Below are 15,614 nucleotides of genomic sequence, written 5' to 3' on the forward strand. Positions count from 1 at the left end.
AAGCTCTTACAGATCTGGAGGTGTCATCTTTTAGCACAGGTCTATTTTAATGTAACACATATGGAAAACTGCCAATTGCTAATGGCAAGACAAGTAGGGAATTCCCGATTGGCTGAGAGCGACACTCATCCAGTTACTTTTGATCCTCTTTCTATCCCAGCTGGCCTGCTCATCTTTTATATAGTAAACTCTTTAGGACTGGGATGAGGAACTTCCCCATTCTACTTGCTTGTACAGCACTTGTCATGGGTTGACGCCCCAGGAGGTCCCATACTACAGTATAAACGTTGTTATAATAAATGATGGGGCCGCAGAAAAGCATTTTCTACAGCACCAGACTGAAGATGGACATGGTTTTCCAATCACGCATGTTCATCATTCACTGGAAGAAATGTTCCAGCTCCTCCATTTCACTTAGAAATATTTATGTGAAGATGTAGGGTGAGAATTTCAAAATGTGCAACGCGGGGCAATTAGCTGCTACAAAATCTTTAAAGAAAGCCGATGGGGGCATGGAATTGGCCTCCATAAACTTTAAAGCTTTAAATGGAATTTCCTTGATCTTTTATTGGTTAAACATCATATTGGGGCAATTTTGCTTTTGTTTTCCCAGTCTCTTAAACAAATCCATTGCAAGTGCCGTAAAGCAGATGGGTCTGATCTCTGGTCTGTTACACTCGTTTTATCTCCACTGGAGCCAAAGGAAGTGCCATGGTGTAATCCCAGCGTCAAAGAGAGGCAAATCAGGTTCTTTATATTTATGGTATCACCAAAAACTGAGCTATACTCATCAACATTCCTCCACTGTGTGCAGTTTTAGGAAGCCTCTTTATTTTTATGTGGAACAATTTTAAGGAAGGAAGGAAGGATCTGCCAAGTTTGTCCATAAAGGATAAGATTCAATGGCATATGGACTGAAACAGACTACTCCCTGATGTACTGATTCTTTTTTAATATCTAGAAGCATTGGGATGGGTTGCCTAAGGAGGGGGTGGAATCTCCATCCCTAGAGGTTTTTAAGTCCCGGCTTGACAAAGTCTTGGCTGGGATGATTTCGTTGGGGCTGGTCCTACGTTGGGCAGGGGTTGGACTCGATGACCTCCTGAGGTCTCTTCCAGTCCTAAGATTCTATTTATAGGCTTTTGTGATTATCTCCTATTTTCAGAAACGTTAAGGCCCTAAGTTAGTTTGCAATTGTTCACACATGCATAAAGTTCTTTCCTGCCATGGAAAATGCAATCGTGGTCTATCTTAAACAAGGAGCATTTATTACAGGAAATACCAAGGAATTTCTGACAACTAAACAGGCTTCTGCACAACTTAAGCCACAGCTTTGTCCCTGGTAAACAAACAATGACCAGCCCCTAACTGGAATGCCATACAACACCTGGAGACATCTAGTGGCTGAATAATAAAGGACATGACCACTATCATTATGAGAAGACGCTGGAGATGGAAAGGGCACGTGATGAGAAGGGAGGCAGATGCCATTGTAAAGGTAGCACTTCACTGGACACCTGAAGGACGACGGAAACATGGGAGGCCCAACACAACATGGCGGCGTACTGTTGAGGCAGATATGAAGAGAATGAACTACAACTGGGACACACTGGAGAAAATGGCCAAAGACAAACAAAAACGGAGAACCTTCGTTGCTGCCCCACACGCCAGCGAGCGTAATAGGCATTAACTAACTAAATATATCATTGCACTGACAGATGTGCTTACAGGATCCGGGCATGAGTTTGCATTTACTGTCTTGTTAAAGGTTTGCTGGTTTTCCAATCACGCATGTTCATCATTCACTGGAAGACATGTTCCAGCTCCTCCATTTCACTTAGAAATATTTATGTGAAGATGTAGGGTGAGAATTTCTCTCCCCCCCTCGGCAGGCCCACTTTTCCTGTTCAAGTCATCCTAAAACCTTGAGCTCTATCTGGGGGGAAGAGGCAGGCTTGAGTTTTTCTGCATGATAGGAACAGGACTGCAGGGTCAAAAGTTTACAGGGCTGCATTACATGTGGTTTGTATTGTAACTCATGGTTCTCCATGTGTTGCAGACAGGCTATTGAAATGGCATTTGTACATAAATATTACCGTATTCATTTCCACCGTCTGTAAACTCTGCCTGCTGTACACTGGTGGCCCGTGAGCAGCCAGTGTGGTTAAACTGCTGATGAGAGATGACAGCAGCTCAGAATTCAAAGGGCCAGTCCTGGTATAAATCAGCACAGCTCCATTGACTTCTGCCAAGCTCCGCTGGTTTACACCAGTCAAGTCCTGAGCTCTGTGAGAGCAGGAGCGAGATTAACCTCTTACATGCCGACGATGATTTCGGAGGAGGTCAGAGATTCTTTTAGTCGCTTTATCGAAGTCTTCAGAACACTCCAAGCTGCTGCAAGCTAGGGATGTAAAAGATTACCCAGTTAACTGGTTACCCAATAAGCATTAGCCTTACTGGCATGCTTACCCAGTAAACGGTTAACCAGGGGGCCGGGGCTGGTGGGAACAGCCCCCCACTTGCAGCAAGGGGCAGCCGGAGCTGAAGGAGCCCCCCTGCTCATGGTGGACTGGCTCGGAGGACCCTGCTTGAAGAAACAGTTCTGCACCAGCCCTTCACAGTTAACGATTAACATTATATCATTTAACCAGTTCCCTTTTTTAAAGGGGTTTCCCTATTGCAAACCTCTTTGAAACCCACTTGGGCAGCTCTTCCCACTGGGCACGTCTAGAGCTATAATGAAAGCTGCCCCAAACCAGTGACTGATGAACTCACCATCCTGCTGGACTAACTCAGCCTGAACACACTCCGACAGCCCTGGCTTTTCTCCGCTGTGTTATCTAGAGGATGGGCCCTCCGGCCAATCTATTAAATTGCTTCTACTCATTAAGAAATAATATGCTGGGGATCCTGACCACAGGTCAGCCGCAGCATCTGAATGTGCCCTGAGAGCTAAAAGCAGTAACTGCATTAACGGGCAGCAGTTGTAGGCTGTTATCCTCTCAATGGCGTCGTCACTTAGAAGTGGGCCATGATACACATTTTGCAAGAGTGTCCCTGTTATGGGCCAGAACAGCCAGCATTGGCAAATCACAGCTCTACCTGCAAAAAAACTATCTCTTGCCCAGAAGGGAAGATGTGATTCCATTGGGTTGGTCTACCAGGTTGAAATCCTCAGCCACTCTGAACAGCATTGAATGTCACAGCCCAGCAACAGAAAATTAAATTCTCCAGTGCAGCCAAGATCAAGGCAGGACACATGATGTACAAGCTGATGCCCTGTGCTCCAACTCGCCTAATAACAAATCACCAGACACAGGCCAGCAATACTAAAGTAAATAAGCTGTTCTTGGGGGGAGCAAGGCATGAACTCTAGCTCTGAAGGCAGAGACTTGATTCACTGCAACAACAGAGGAGCCCCCTCACTGCCTTACCTTCATGCCACCCACTTGGCTGAGCTGCCTAATTGAAATCAAGGCATCTGAGTTGCTGCTGCTTTACACCAGGCATTAGTCCACTCACACCTGTGCTATGTGGATGCCAAATGCCACCTAACCAGAAGGGCAGCATCTTACAGCTTGAGACAAGTGCTAATGACAGAAGTGCAAGGCAGAAGAGAATTAGGTCCAATGCCGGAGCAAGGACTAGAGCATGGGTTCCCAAACTGGGGGCTGTGCCCCTCGGGGGGGGCATGAAGAAATTCCAGGGGGGGCAAGAGGCGACCTAGCCTCTCCCCCCATCAAGTTTTGCTTCCCCGCTCAGTTCCTTTTTTGTTTGTTTGTTTTGCTCAACAAGTTTTGCTACTATTTTGGGGGTGGGGGTTGAGGGTTTTTCAAAAATCAAAAAGGGGGGCGTGGTGCCAAAAAGTTTGGGGCCCACTGGACTAGAGAGTCAAGTTCCAGGAGATGGTACCTTTGATTGGACCCACCCATCTGGTCTCATATCCGGTGGGGCAGAGCTCCAGTCATACCCCCAGGTCTTGCGCTTCCTGGTGGATTTTTAGGTCACCTCAGAGGCTCACGGTGACCCTCCCCCTGACTCATCTCTCCCAGACGCAATGGTCCCCGCTTAACGAGGATATTTGCATCACAGGCCGGTCACTAGCTCAGGGGGAACCCTTCCGCGGTCCTGGGTTCCTCTTTTTCCCCAGTGGCAGCCCACCAGGCGTGGGAGGGAACCCAGTCCCGTTCACTTAATCCGCATTCTGGCCCAGGGCCCTTATCCCCACTGAATAGCAGCCTCTTTCTGAGCCGCTCACCCACCCACTCCCACAATCCCTTCCCCCTGGCATTTGGAGAAAACCTGTCCTGCTGGCCTTGCTCTGTGCTTCCTCCTCGGCTCCCGTCCCGCCCTCTTCTCCTTCCCCCTCCTTGCCTGAGGGGAAACTTGTAATGGCCCAGCAGTCCCTCACTGGCTGCAGGTGTCCCATTAGCCGGCTCTTAATGAGTCCCAGGTGCCCGCCTGTCTTAGTTGCTGGGCAGCCTGTGCCGGGAACAGGAACCTGCTCTTCCCACTGCCCAGATACCCGCCCTCCATCAAACTCTGGCAGCCCGCTGCCTTTGGTCTGCCCCGCCTGGGACCGATAGGGTTGCCAGGTGTCCGGTATTCAACCGGACAGTCCGTTGTTTGCACCCTCTGTCCAGTTAAAAAATTCAGAAAATACTGGACATGTGCAATGTCCGGTATTTTCTGCTTTTCCAGCTGGGCGCCCAACAGCGGCTGCGATCGGCGCTGGGAGCCCTCAGCTGGTTGCATGTGGAAGCCTGGCGGGAGCGGGAGCGGGAGTGGGGGAAGTGGCTGGGGAGGCGGGTTGCAATCGACACTGGGCGGTTCATGTAGTCAAAATATATGATGTGTGGAGTGTTGATTGTTTATAATAACGTTCCCATTCAGTTCCAAGCATAGTTGCTAGTTACGGTGGGTTTTTTTGTTGTTGTTGTTTTTGCTCAACAAATTTTTAGCACCTGTGTGCGGTATTTTTGGGGAAACCAGCCAGCAACCCTAGGGACCGACGTAGCTACCGTTACGTGGCACAAGCAGCGGGGCAAGTGGGCCAGTCCGATACGCCTACCAGAGAGTTATTTTTAGCCCGTACGGAGTACCGGAAAGACTCCCTGCTAGCATCCCCCCCCACCCCTCCACTGACTGACGCATCTCTCTGTGCAGGGCTGGGCTGAGAGCGCTATGCTACTGGGGTTCCGCTCTTTTTTCCATGCTGCCCCTCCCAGTAGGGAAAGGAGCAGACCTCTCAATCCTGCCCCCACCCCTATCTACACACAGCTCCATGGAGGACCAGGGGGTGGGGCTGGCAGGTCTGCTCCTTTCCCTGCTGGGAGGGGTGGGGGGAAGTAGTAGAGCTGCTGGCAGCTCCTTTGGCTGGCCTGCCACCACCAGCCCCCTCCGCCCCCCCAGGTAACGTGGGACAGGGAGGGGAAGAGTGTGGGGTTCCCAGGCTGGGGCTGAAGTGGAGTTATGTGGGGGTGTGTCATGATTCCCCCCTCTTAGCTGGGGTTCCCTCCCCCTCCCGGTAAGAACTTCTGTTTCCTCGTGTAACTGCCTCATGCGGATTTGAACCTGGGTCCTCTGAAGTGGAGTATTGGAGCCTCTATTCTCTGAGCTAAAAGCCAGCTGGCTCCCAGCCCACGCTGCCAGGGTCTCCTGAGCATAACTGTTGCTGTGGTCTAGGTACCACTTGCATTGCTCAGTAACCACACTAGGGGTGGGGGTGCACTTGCACCATGGTGCAGGAGTAAGAGCTACTCCGATTGGGAACCAGCTGGCGGCACAGGCCCAAACAAGCAGCCGTCTGGCCAGTCCAAGCAAGGTGCGAGCATTTGCAGCTGAGCTCTTGTTCCGGGAAAGCCCCCAGCTGGATGTGGAAAGACACCGCCTCCCCACCCCCACTTCCACTCCCACTCCCCCACTCGCGCCTGGGAGCGGAGGGAGGGGTCCCCAGGGCTACGGGAAAGCGGGGGAGGATGCATTTGGAACGGTGGGTGGATCTCTGCCTGGAGGGCAGATCTGGGGTTACCCTGACACTCAGGCAGATGACACATTTTATATCAGAAGGATATTCTCACGTATCGCAACGTCGCAGGCCACATTTCAGCAGCTATCCCTGATCTGATGACTGCGCCTTGCCCTCCCACCCACCACCCCCCAGCTTGCTGGAGTGTCTCAGTTACAGAGAGGACAAGTAAACCTCTCCACCCCAACTAGAGGAAAATTGAAAAGACACCAGAACAATGTGCTAGGAAGCCTTCCATCCTCTAAGCCACTTAAGTAGACTCAGAGTGGTAGATTCCAGTCTATGTTTGGTACTTATATGGCCCCCCTCCTCACCAGAGTATCACAGTACCTCTGTGAGGCAGGGAATTGCGATTATGCCCATTCTACAAATGGGGAAACCGAGGCACTGGGAGACTAAGTGACTTGCCCAAGGTGACACCGGGATAGGGTTGCCAGGTAGACCCCACCAAAAAACCGGACACACTTGATTGTGGGCGGGAGGGGAGGGGGGCAGGGCTGGCTGGGAGGTGGGCGGGGCGGGAAGCAGAGCTAGTGCGGGAGGGGTGTCCAGGGGCCGCGGGGATGGCCGGGAGGAAGGGGGAGGACCAGGGGCCGGGGGGGGCTGGACGGGAGGAGAGGGGGGCCCGGAGGAAGGGGGGCGGGAAGCAGAGCTGGAGAGGGGGTCGGGGGCCGTGGGGCTGGACGGGAGGAGAGGGGGGCCCGGAGAAAGAGGGGCAGGAAGCAGACCTGGTGGGGGTGGGAGGTGCAGCCACTGGCCACAGCTGGAGTCCTTCGGGCTGCACCCCCGGCAGGCGCTCCCTTTAGTTGCTAGTAGAAGCTGGATGGGGGTGGGGGAGGGGCTGGGAGTCACTCCCCCCTCCCGGCTTCTACCTGCAACCAGAGGCTCCCAGCTGGGAGGCGGGGCCACAATTGGCTCTGGGAGCCTCTGGTCATGTCCAAAAGCCGGGCGGGGGCAGTGGCTGGGAGTCCCGAACCCCGCCCCACCCCACCCGGCTTTTGCACGCGACCACAGGGTTCCTAGCGCCAATCGTGGCCCCGCCTCCCAGTTGCTCTCAAGCCCCCGCCAGGCTTCCGTCCGGCGCCCAGCCGGGAATTCAGAAAATACCGGACATTGCACATATCCGGTATTTGCTGAATTTTTTTACTGGACAGACGGTGCAAATACCAGACTGTCTGGTAGAAAACCGGACACCTGGCAACCCTGCACCGGGAGTCTGTGGCAGGGCAGAGGTTCGAACACAGGTCGCTCAACTACTAGGCCTCAACCACTGGACCGTCCTTCCATCCACCGTAGCCTTACAAAAAGGAAGAGGACTCTTCTTGCTTCTCCCAAGCAGGGCATGCATGTTTCTAAAGCAGATAAGATCAATCGTGTCACTGGACTTAAAAAACAAATTTGCACATGCAAGCAAATAAATAATGACATTTTGCCCTAGACAAAATTGTTCCCCCCCCAGCAGCTGTCCAGTGGTCCCTCTGAGCTGGGATTCTCACCAGAGATCGTCACAGGGGGCTGACTGGTCCCACCTGGTTAGCAAGACTCCCAGAGCAGAGCAGAGCGCATGGATGGGACTCCATCTTCCTACATCCACCGCTTCTCAAACTGAAAGTCACAGCGCGAAGGAGGACACACAAGAGAGGCCGATAGACACTTAGGCTATGTTTACACTGCCCCTGTTTTGTGCAAAAAATATGGAAATGAGGCAAAGCATGGAATATCGCCATGCCTCATTTGCATAATTAATGAGACTCCATTTTTGCGCAAGAGGCTTTTGCGCAAACAGGAGCCGTCTACACAGCTCCTTTTTGCGCAAAACCCCCCCTCTTGCACAAGAGCCGTTCTTCTGCATTTTTTTTCAGGAAGAATGTCTCTTGTGCAAAAACGGAGCCTCGTTAATTATGCAAATGAGGCACGGTGATATTCCACGCTTCGCCTCATTTGCATATTTTTTGCACAAAACGAGGGCAATGTAGACATAGCCTCAGGGTACGTCTACACTGCAGGGCAAAAGTCAAATTAAGATTAGTAACTTCAGTTGCGTCAATGGCGCAGCTCAAGTCTAAATAACGTAATTCAGCATTTGGCACTGTCTACACAGCAGGAAGTCGAAGGCAGAACACGCTTCCTTCGACTTCCCTTATTCCTCGTGAAGTGAGAGTTACAGGGGTCGGAGAGAGAAGTCCTCCAGCTCGACGTTATTTCGAAATAATGGCTTGCTGTGTAGACATGCTCTTGGAGACCAGCTGAAGGGCTCCCGTGGAATTTCCACGAAGGCTGAGAGGAAGCGGCGGGCGGTGCCGGGTCCTGTTGTCAGTCGCACAGATGCCACGTCACAGACGCCCTGGCCCAGCGCCTGCTACGTTCCAGCAAAGAGGCAGACAGCAAAACAGGCCAGTCGACTGCCTGTCGGGGGGCTGTCTCACTCACCGGATGGAAGCGCTGTGGTGGAGGAGGCTTGCCCGCAATGACCTGCCCTGTGCACGTGGAGGGGTAAATCAGAGTCACTCCATCTTAGTCAGTAGCTTCACCAGGTTGTCCCCACAGACAACGGGCCACCCGTCTCCAGGCCCACAACTCCAGTGCTCGCCTCTCCCACCACCACCACGCAGGGTAAGGCTATGGAAAGCTGCTGTCTAAGGAGCGTTCTATCCATTTAAAAGGCAGAGTCAGCAACCGCCAGAAATGGCTGTCCCGGCAGATGGGCCAACTCCTCTCCTCTCGGAGCCAGGGTTTTGAGAAAGGGTTGGCGGGGAGGGGGAGGAGGCGGCTGAAATGCCATTAGTACGAGATTCTGTGAGGCCTGGCGAGGCTGTGAGGGGGTGAGGCCTGGGACTGTTTAAATGAGAGGTGGAGAAGTCTTGTCAGGCCGGTCAATAGAGGCCGAGGGAGCACGTTCACAAGGAGGAGGCCTATTTTCTGCTCTGGCACCCAGCTCGACACATCGGGATTGTTCGAAGGCAGTGACCCAGCAGGGCTGACAGCCTCCCTGTCCCGTGAACTTGAGGGTGAGACCCCATGGCTATTGTCTCCCCCGGGATGTCAGAAAACACGGCCTGCGGGAAAAGCAGCCGCATTAGCATTTCAATGGGCCCCGTGAGAATGTGCCCGCTGCTCATTAATGGGGGATTTATAAAGGTCTTGGCGGCCATAGATGCTATCCTCAGCCCCGTGGATACCAGACCATCTGCCTTTCAAGCAGCTCTCTGTTCTTAGTCTCCTCTTATCCCAACTGCACACGAGTAGCTGCTCCCAGCTGAGGCAAGCTCCTACCAGCTCAGACAAAAGCATCCGTCCCGTTTCGGCTCCTCTTCCCGTTCTGAAGCTTATGGACACAAAGGTTCCCCAGAGTCTGAACTCCAAGAACCAACACATGGGGAGACCCTGCTATTTGGCAAAGCCAGCTCTAATATTCAGCAGAGGCAGCCAGCCCTGCCTTTTTGCTACAGCCACGGGTGACGCTTTCTTCTCTCAGCCCTTTCAATGGCTATTATGAAGCCACAGACGTCCACTGCTGCAGCTAAACAAATAGCCCCATTAGCTGGCAGCAGTAGTGGGTTGTTCTCCTCTAGTAGATCAGCACTATAGGGCAAAGAGACACATACTTTGCCAGCATGTTAGTATAATCTCCTTTTTCTCCCACTGCATCTGTTGTTCTGATTGATTGCATCTAGTTAACCCTAAATTTGCTTTAATTCATTGGGTCTCAAGGGACACCAGCATACAAGGATACACTGAACCATGTTGGGTTATCGGGATATTCACAAAGGGTGGGGAAAAAATCTGCAAATTTCTGAGAAAATTCCACAGGAGTGGAAAGAAAGAAGAAAGGATGAAATCATGCACAGTTTACAAGAACTACACGTCTGAGTGGGGTAGCCATATGAGTTTGTAATTGATATGCCAACAAGTGCTAGCAATGCCCATAGATTGGCCACACTGGACAGTATCTACGACAAAGGATGAATGGACACAAATCAGATATTCGAAATGGTAACACAGAGAAACCTGCAGGGAACATTTTAACCTGCCCGGGCACTCACTCACGGATTTAAAAGTAACCATTTTTCTACAAAGGAATTTCACCACCCAATTACAGAGACAGAGTGCGGAATTGGTATTCTTCTACAGATTTAACACTGTTCTTCTGACATTAACTGGATGTCCCATTATAGAGTCAGTTTCCCCTGCCTTTAACAACTATATCTTTACATCAAAAGCTAAGCATGGAACACTTCCAGCCCACTTAATTAGCCTCATTAGCACTGGTTCTACAATTGACAGGTATTTTTTTCTTTGTTGTTATATATATATCTCTTGGTTTCTGTTATTTCTACTCCAGCTCATCTGATGAAGTGGGTTTTACCCACAAACTAATGATACTATATATTTTTGTGAGTCTCGGGGGTGTATCTACACTGCACCGTTGGTTGAAATAAGATACACAATTTGAGCTATGCAAATTGCGTATCTTATTCTGATCTTATTTCAAAATAACCTGCTATTCCGAAATGTCCCCTAGGGTGCATTTACACAGTACCCTAAACTCGAAATAAGATACGCAATTTGCATAGCGCATATCTTATTTCTACACAGCACCAAATTTCGAAATAACACACTATCCTGAGACCGTCCTTAACCTTTCTGGAATGAGGGTTACAGGGATGCCGAAATAGCGCATCTGCTATTTCAAGACCTATCTCAAAATAGCGGGCATGTTCAAAAGACGCGGGTAGCTATTTTGGGATACTTCCAGTATCCTGAAATCGCCCCGCTGTGTAGACATACTTTTACTCCTCCTGGAATGAGGTTTACAGGGATGTCAGAATAGCAAGCCCGTTATATTTCTAAATAACGGGCTTGCTGTTAAGCTGTTGGATAGCTATTCCGGTACCCCGAAAAGCGCTGCAGTGTAAACATAGCCTCAAAGGGCATAACAACTCCCCTTATTTTGAAATATAACGTTCAAGGCAAGCGTTCACACTACCAAGCCTGTTATTTCGAAATAATAGGCTTGTTATTTCAAAATAATAACTCCTGCCTGTGAGGAGGAATAAGCTTCTTTTGAAATAGTTATGTTGGGAGTTATTGTTTCAAAATAACTTATTTCAAAATAACCTGGTAGTGTAGACATAACCTAAGGTGCCGCAGAACTACTCATTGATTTTAAGAACTATAAGGACTTGACTTAGAAAGAAAATCCATGAAGGAAGCATCAGGAAATTAGAAAGAAACAGGAGGAAGAATCCTGTACAGTATATAAATATCGCAGGAAGAGACAGCATCTGCTGTCTCTGCTCCAGGTTGTAGTGAATCCACATGCATCGAGTTTACACACACACATGCACTGCCAAACAAAAAACTCCTTTCTGATAGATAAGGTGGTAAATACTGTTATGGCAGGATGCTGCTATTATACATAGTCTTATAGGTTCTTTTCCTTGTTTAGAAAAATCAACCTTATGCAGCTAAATTCAACCTAAACTCCTAGTGTAGACCAGGCTTTAGCCTGGGAGCTGTGAACAGTCTTTGAAGAAAGGCTGCATTGTGGTTAGTGTTGCACTAAGCTTTTTGGGGAGCTCTGGCAAGCAGCAAAAAAGTTTGTTATCTTCCTTAATCTTTCTAACTAGGATTAATTTGGGGGACAAAGTTGCTTTCTGGGAACCAAGCATTGATTTGGGAGCTGAGGTTTCCAAAAGGGGGGAGAGGTTCCCCCTGCATAGGCCACTTGTGACCACCTCGGTCTACAATGGAAACAAACAAACTGCACTCCTTGTCACTAATTTCTCCTGCAATAGAAAATTGACTTGACAGAAGTCAGCATCGGCCATTGCTCTACAGGGCGGCAGCTACACATAGCTACTCATTGGAGGCATGATGTCACTGTTTTGAAAAACAGCAGAAAGTCAGGAAGTTATCAGGTTGTCGTTCAAAAAACTTAAAACATCAGAATCTTCAAGAGCAGTTCAGGCCCCAACACCAGCAGGACCCCAGGACCACCCTCTCTATTTTACTGCTCAGCTATGAGCCCTAGGATCAGAACAACCGTTCACAGAGATCGATATATATATAATAGGACTCTGAAATTTCCTGTTTGAAAAATTCTTGCCACTGCTTTATCCTTTCAGTGTCATGGCATCTACAACACTTTGCTTGTGAGGTTTCTTGGTGTGTGTGTGGTTTTTTTTGGGGGGGGTACAGTATTAATTTCATTTTTCCAGGTTTATTTTTAGCAATCTGAATTTCCTGTAGGTGTCCAAAAAATCAAGGGATTACAGGGCTCTTTGCATCTACTGGAATGAATAATCTCTGGAATTTCTTTGTCATGCTCGTGTAATGGCACAATATTAAAGCACACTCGGGAACCTGCAGTGCACACCAGCAGGGTCGACGTGGCTCAATGAATGTGCAACACATTGGTGTGTTTTGGAAATCACAATCCCATACTCTGCATTGCTGCTCTGTGTAGATAAGCCCTCAGATACACGTAACCATTTCTGGGGTTTATTGGATAAACACTGGAGCTGTGTCTAGACTGGCCAGTTTTTCCGGAAAATCAGCTGCTTTTCTGGAAAAACTTGCCAGCTGTCTACACTGGCCGCTTGAATTTCCACAAAAGCACTGACTTCCTACTGTAAGAAATCAGTGCTTTTTGAGGAAATACTACGCTGCTCCCGTTCAGGCAAAAGTGCTTTTGCACAAAAGTTTTGCACAAAAGGGCCAGAGTAGACAGCTGAGATTTGTTTTCTGCAAAAAAGCCCCGATCGCGAAAATGGCAATCGGGGCTTTTTTGCAGAAAAGCGCGTCTAGATTGGCCACGGACGCTTTTCCGCAAAAAGTGCTTTTGTGGAAAAGCGTCCGTGCCAATCTAGATGCTCTTTTCCGAAAATGCTTTTAACGGAAAACTTTTCTGTTAAAAGCATTTCCAGGAAATTATGCCAGTCTAGACGTAGCCCAGGGCTATGTCTACATTGGCAAGATTTTGCACAAATACTTTTAACGCAAGAGTTTTTGCGACTTTTAACGCAAGAGTTTTTGCGTTAAAGTATTTGCGCAAGAGAGCGTCTACACTGGCATGTGCTTTTGCGCAAAAGCATCTGTGCCAGTGTAGATGCTCTCTTGCTCAAGAAACCTCCGATGGCCATTTTAGCCATCGGGCTTTCTTGTGCAAGAAATTCATGTTGCCTGTCTACACTGGCCTCTTGCGCAAGAACAGTTGCGCAAGAGGGCTTATTCCTGAGAGGGAGCATCATAGTCCTTGCACAAGAAGCCCTGATTTCATACATTAGAACGTCAGTGTCCTTGCACAAGAACACACGGCCAGTGTAGACAGGCAGCATGTTTTTGCGCCAAAGCAGGCGCTTTTGCGCCAAATCATGCCAATGTAGACACAGCCTAGGGCTGTCAAGCAATTAAAAAATGTAATTGCGATGAATCGCGTGCGCCTCCCCTTTGAATAGCAGCGGTGGTGTTTCAACGGGGCAGCACTGCATGGAGCCAAGCATCAGCTGGAGTCTCCAGCTGACCCCCGGCTCCATGCAGTGCTGCCCCTTGGAAGCGCTGGGGCGGCGTTTCCAAGAGGCGTGTATTAGGAGCCTGGGATCAGCTGGGGACTCCAGCTGGTCCCCGGCTAAGCGTTGCAAAGCCCCTTTAAAGAGCTGCCCTACAGGCCAGAGAGATGAGGCACAGAGCACCTGCTATTTTGCCAGCAGGCTTGGGACCTGACTGAATGCCTGTAAATCCTAGTTCTACCAACAGTGGAGAGTCCTGGGCTCAGATTCAATCCTGCCACACCCAGGCTGCTGTGGGGAAGTGGATGGGGCTGAAGCAGGGCTTGGCCTTTGATGCATCGTCCCCCCCACCACCCTGCCCCAGTGATGCTAGAAAGCCCATGCAATGTGGGGCAGCAATCCTGGCAGTCCATGCCGGGGTGGGGGTGTTATTTGAGATGTAGTGGGGGGAGGCAGCTGTGTCAGCATATAGGACAAGGGTGGGGGATCTCAGGCTCCAGATGTGGCCCCTGGCTTGCCTAGCTCCGGCCCCCCAGGCTCAGGGCTCCCCCTACAGCGGGGAGCCGGTACTGGCGCTCCAGCCCTGTGGCCCCCATGTGGCTCCTCCCTATGGGGCAGATGTGCCAGCACTGGCTCCTGGAAGGATATGGGGAATCCTGGTGCCTCGCAGGCCAGAACCAGGCAAGTCCGAGGCTGGATCCGACCCATGGGCTCTGCCTGCTGGGGAGGAAGTGGCTCCATGAACTGTCACACCCGCTTCCCTGGCTGGGGAGTGGGGGGGGGACACGGAACCATATGCAGCCCCACGGAGCTGCACCAGTAGTAGCCCCCCCCATCACCCAGATCCCCCACCCTCAGGCTGCTCCTACACCCTACCTCCCCCTAAAGCCCCCCATAGCCCACTCCTGTACCCTTCCTCCTGCCCACACCCCAAGCTCTCTTCCTAGAACCCCTCGTTTTGGGCCCCACCCCATAGCCTGGGGGGGAGCCCCCAAAGTCTTGTAGCCCAGGCTCCATTAGGCTCGCGTGTGCGAGGGGAACGTGGGGAGTCAGAGGCTTCTCACTTGTGGGCAGGCCCCAACCAATTTTTCTGTGGGCCAGCAGCTCCCGACCCAAAAATGGTTCCCCACCCCCGCGACAGAACGTTCTGTGTCCGCCAGACACTCAGCCCTCTCCTCTGCCATTCGGTTTTATCCTGAAAGGCCGGGGGAGGCAAAAAGCGAAGACATCCCCGCGCACAGAGATGCAAAAGTCGGGGGGGAGGGGAGGAACGACCCCCCCTTTCCCGACAGCAAACCATGCCCCGCCGTGCAGCACAGAGCGCTTCTATTAGGCAGTACCCCAGAGGCCCTGCCATGCAACACCAGGGCTAGCGCACGACTCCGGAGAGCAACGTGCCTCCGGCATCCTAATGACCCAGGTTTTAAAGAAGTCATCTCGGCTCCCACAGGCAGGCAGGCGTGTCCCCGTCCCTCCCTCCCTCCCCCCCGCACTGCTAGCATACGGCGTGTGCAACACACCGACAACGTGGGACGGAAGTGAATGCACCCCCCGGGTTGCAGATTTTTCTCCCCCCCTCGCCCCTTTCCCCTTGTCGCGTCCAATCGCTTGCTACGGTTCTGTGACCGTTTCTCACGACGGGATTCGTTCCGCGGCCGCGACGAAGAGCAACCCGCAGGCCGGCCGGTACCGATGTATATTGCCTCCAGCGAGAGTGGCAGTCACCAGCCCTCGCACCCCTTACCTGTGTGAAGCCTTCACATTTTGGATTTCCCCCCGGGCACAGGAAGGATACAATCATCCGACGCCTTCGAATTCCTCCGTCCCGCCAAGGTCCAGCCCTCACCAGCCGTCCTTCCGAGCATCCCCCCCGGACGGCGTGCGGGTTCGCCTGCGTAATCCCCGAGTTGCTGGAGCCCCAGTCCGGAGACGCGCCGGGCCCACTGGCCGGAGTGCAGCCCTCCGCACAGTTGGAAGAAGTTATGAAGCAGGAGGAGGGGCTGCTCTTTATTTCTGGGACGAGGGCTGACAGGGATGGGCTGCGCTCGGCGGAGGGGCCTTTTCCTCCCCTCACG

At 51.3% G+C, this 15,614-nt stretch overlaps 1 protein-coding gene across 23 annotated transcripts in view; it reads right to left on the reverse strand.

Annotated features, from left to right (window-relative positions):
• Window positions 1-15,614, reverse strand: part of LOC102464061 (uncharacterized) — a 252,426-nt gene extending 236,812 nt beyond the window's left edge. For 13 of the 23 annotated variants that reach the window (XM_089778103.1, XM_089778127.1, XM_089778123.1 and 10 more), the window contains exon 1: window positions 15,284-15,613. The gene's annotated coding sequence lies outside the window, so the exon portion shown is untranslated. Of the gene's footprint in view, window positions 1-15,283 lie in introns of all 23 variants that reach the window. The other 10 variants (XR_016349502.1, XM_089778099.1, XM_089778095.1 and 7 more) reach the window with 3 other exon arrangements.

Source organism: Pelodiscus sinensis, chromosome 1 (assembly GCF_052426305.1).
Source record: "Pelodiscus sinensis isolate ZL-2025 chromosome 1, ASM5242630v1, whole genome shotgun sequence".
Taxonomy (NCBI): Eukaryota; Metazoa; Chordata; order Testudines; family Trionychidae; genus Pelodiscus; species Pelodiscus sinensis.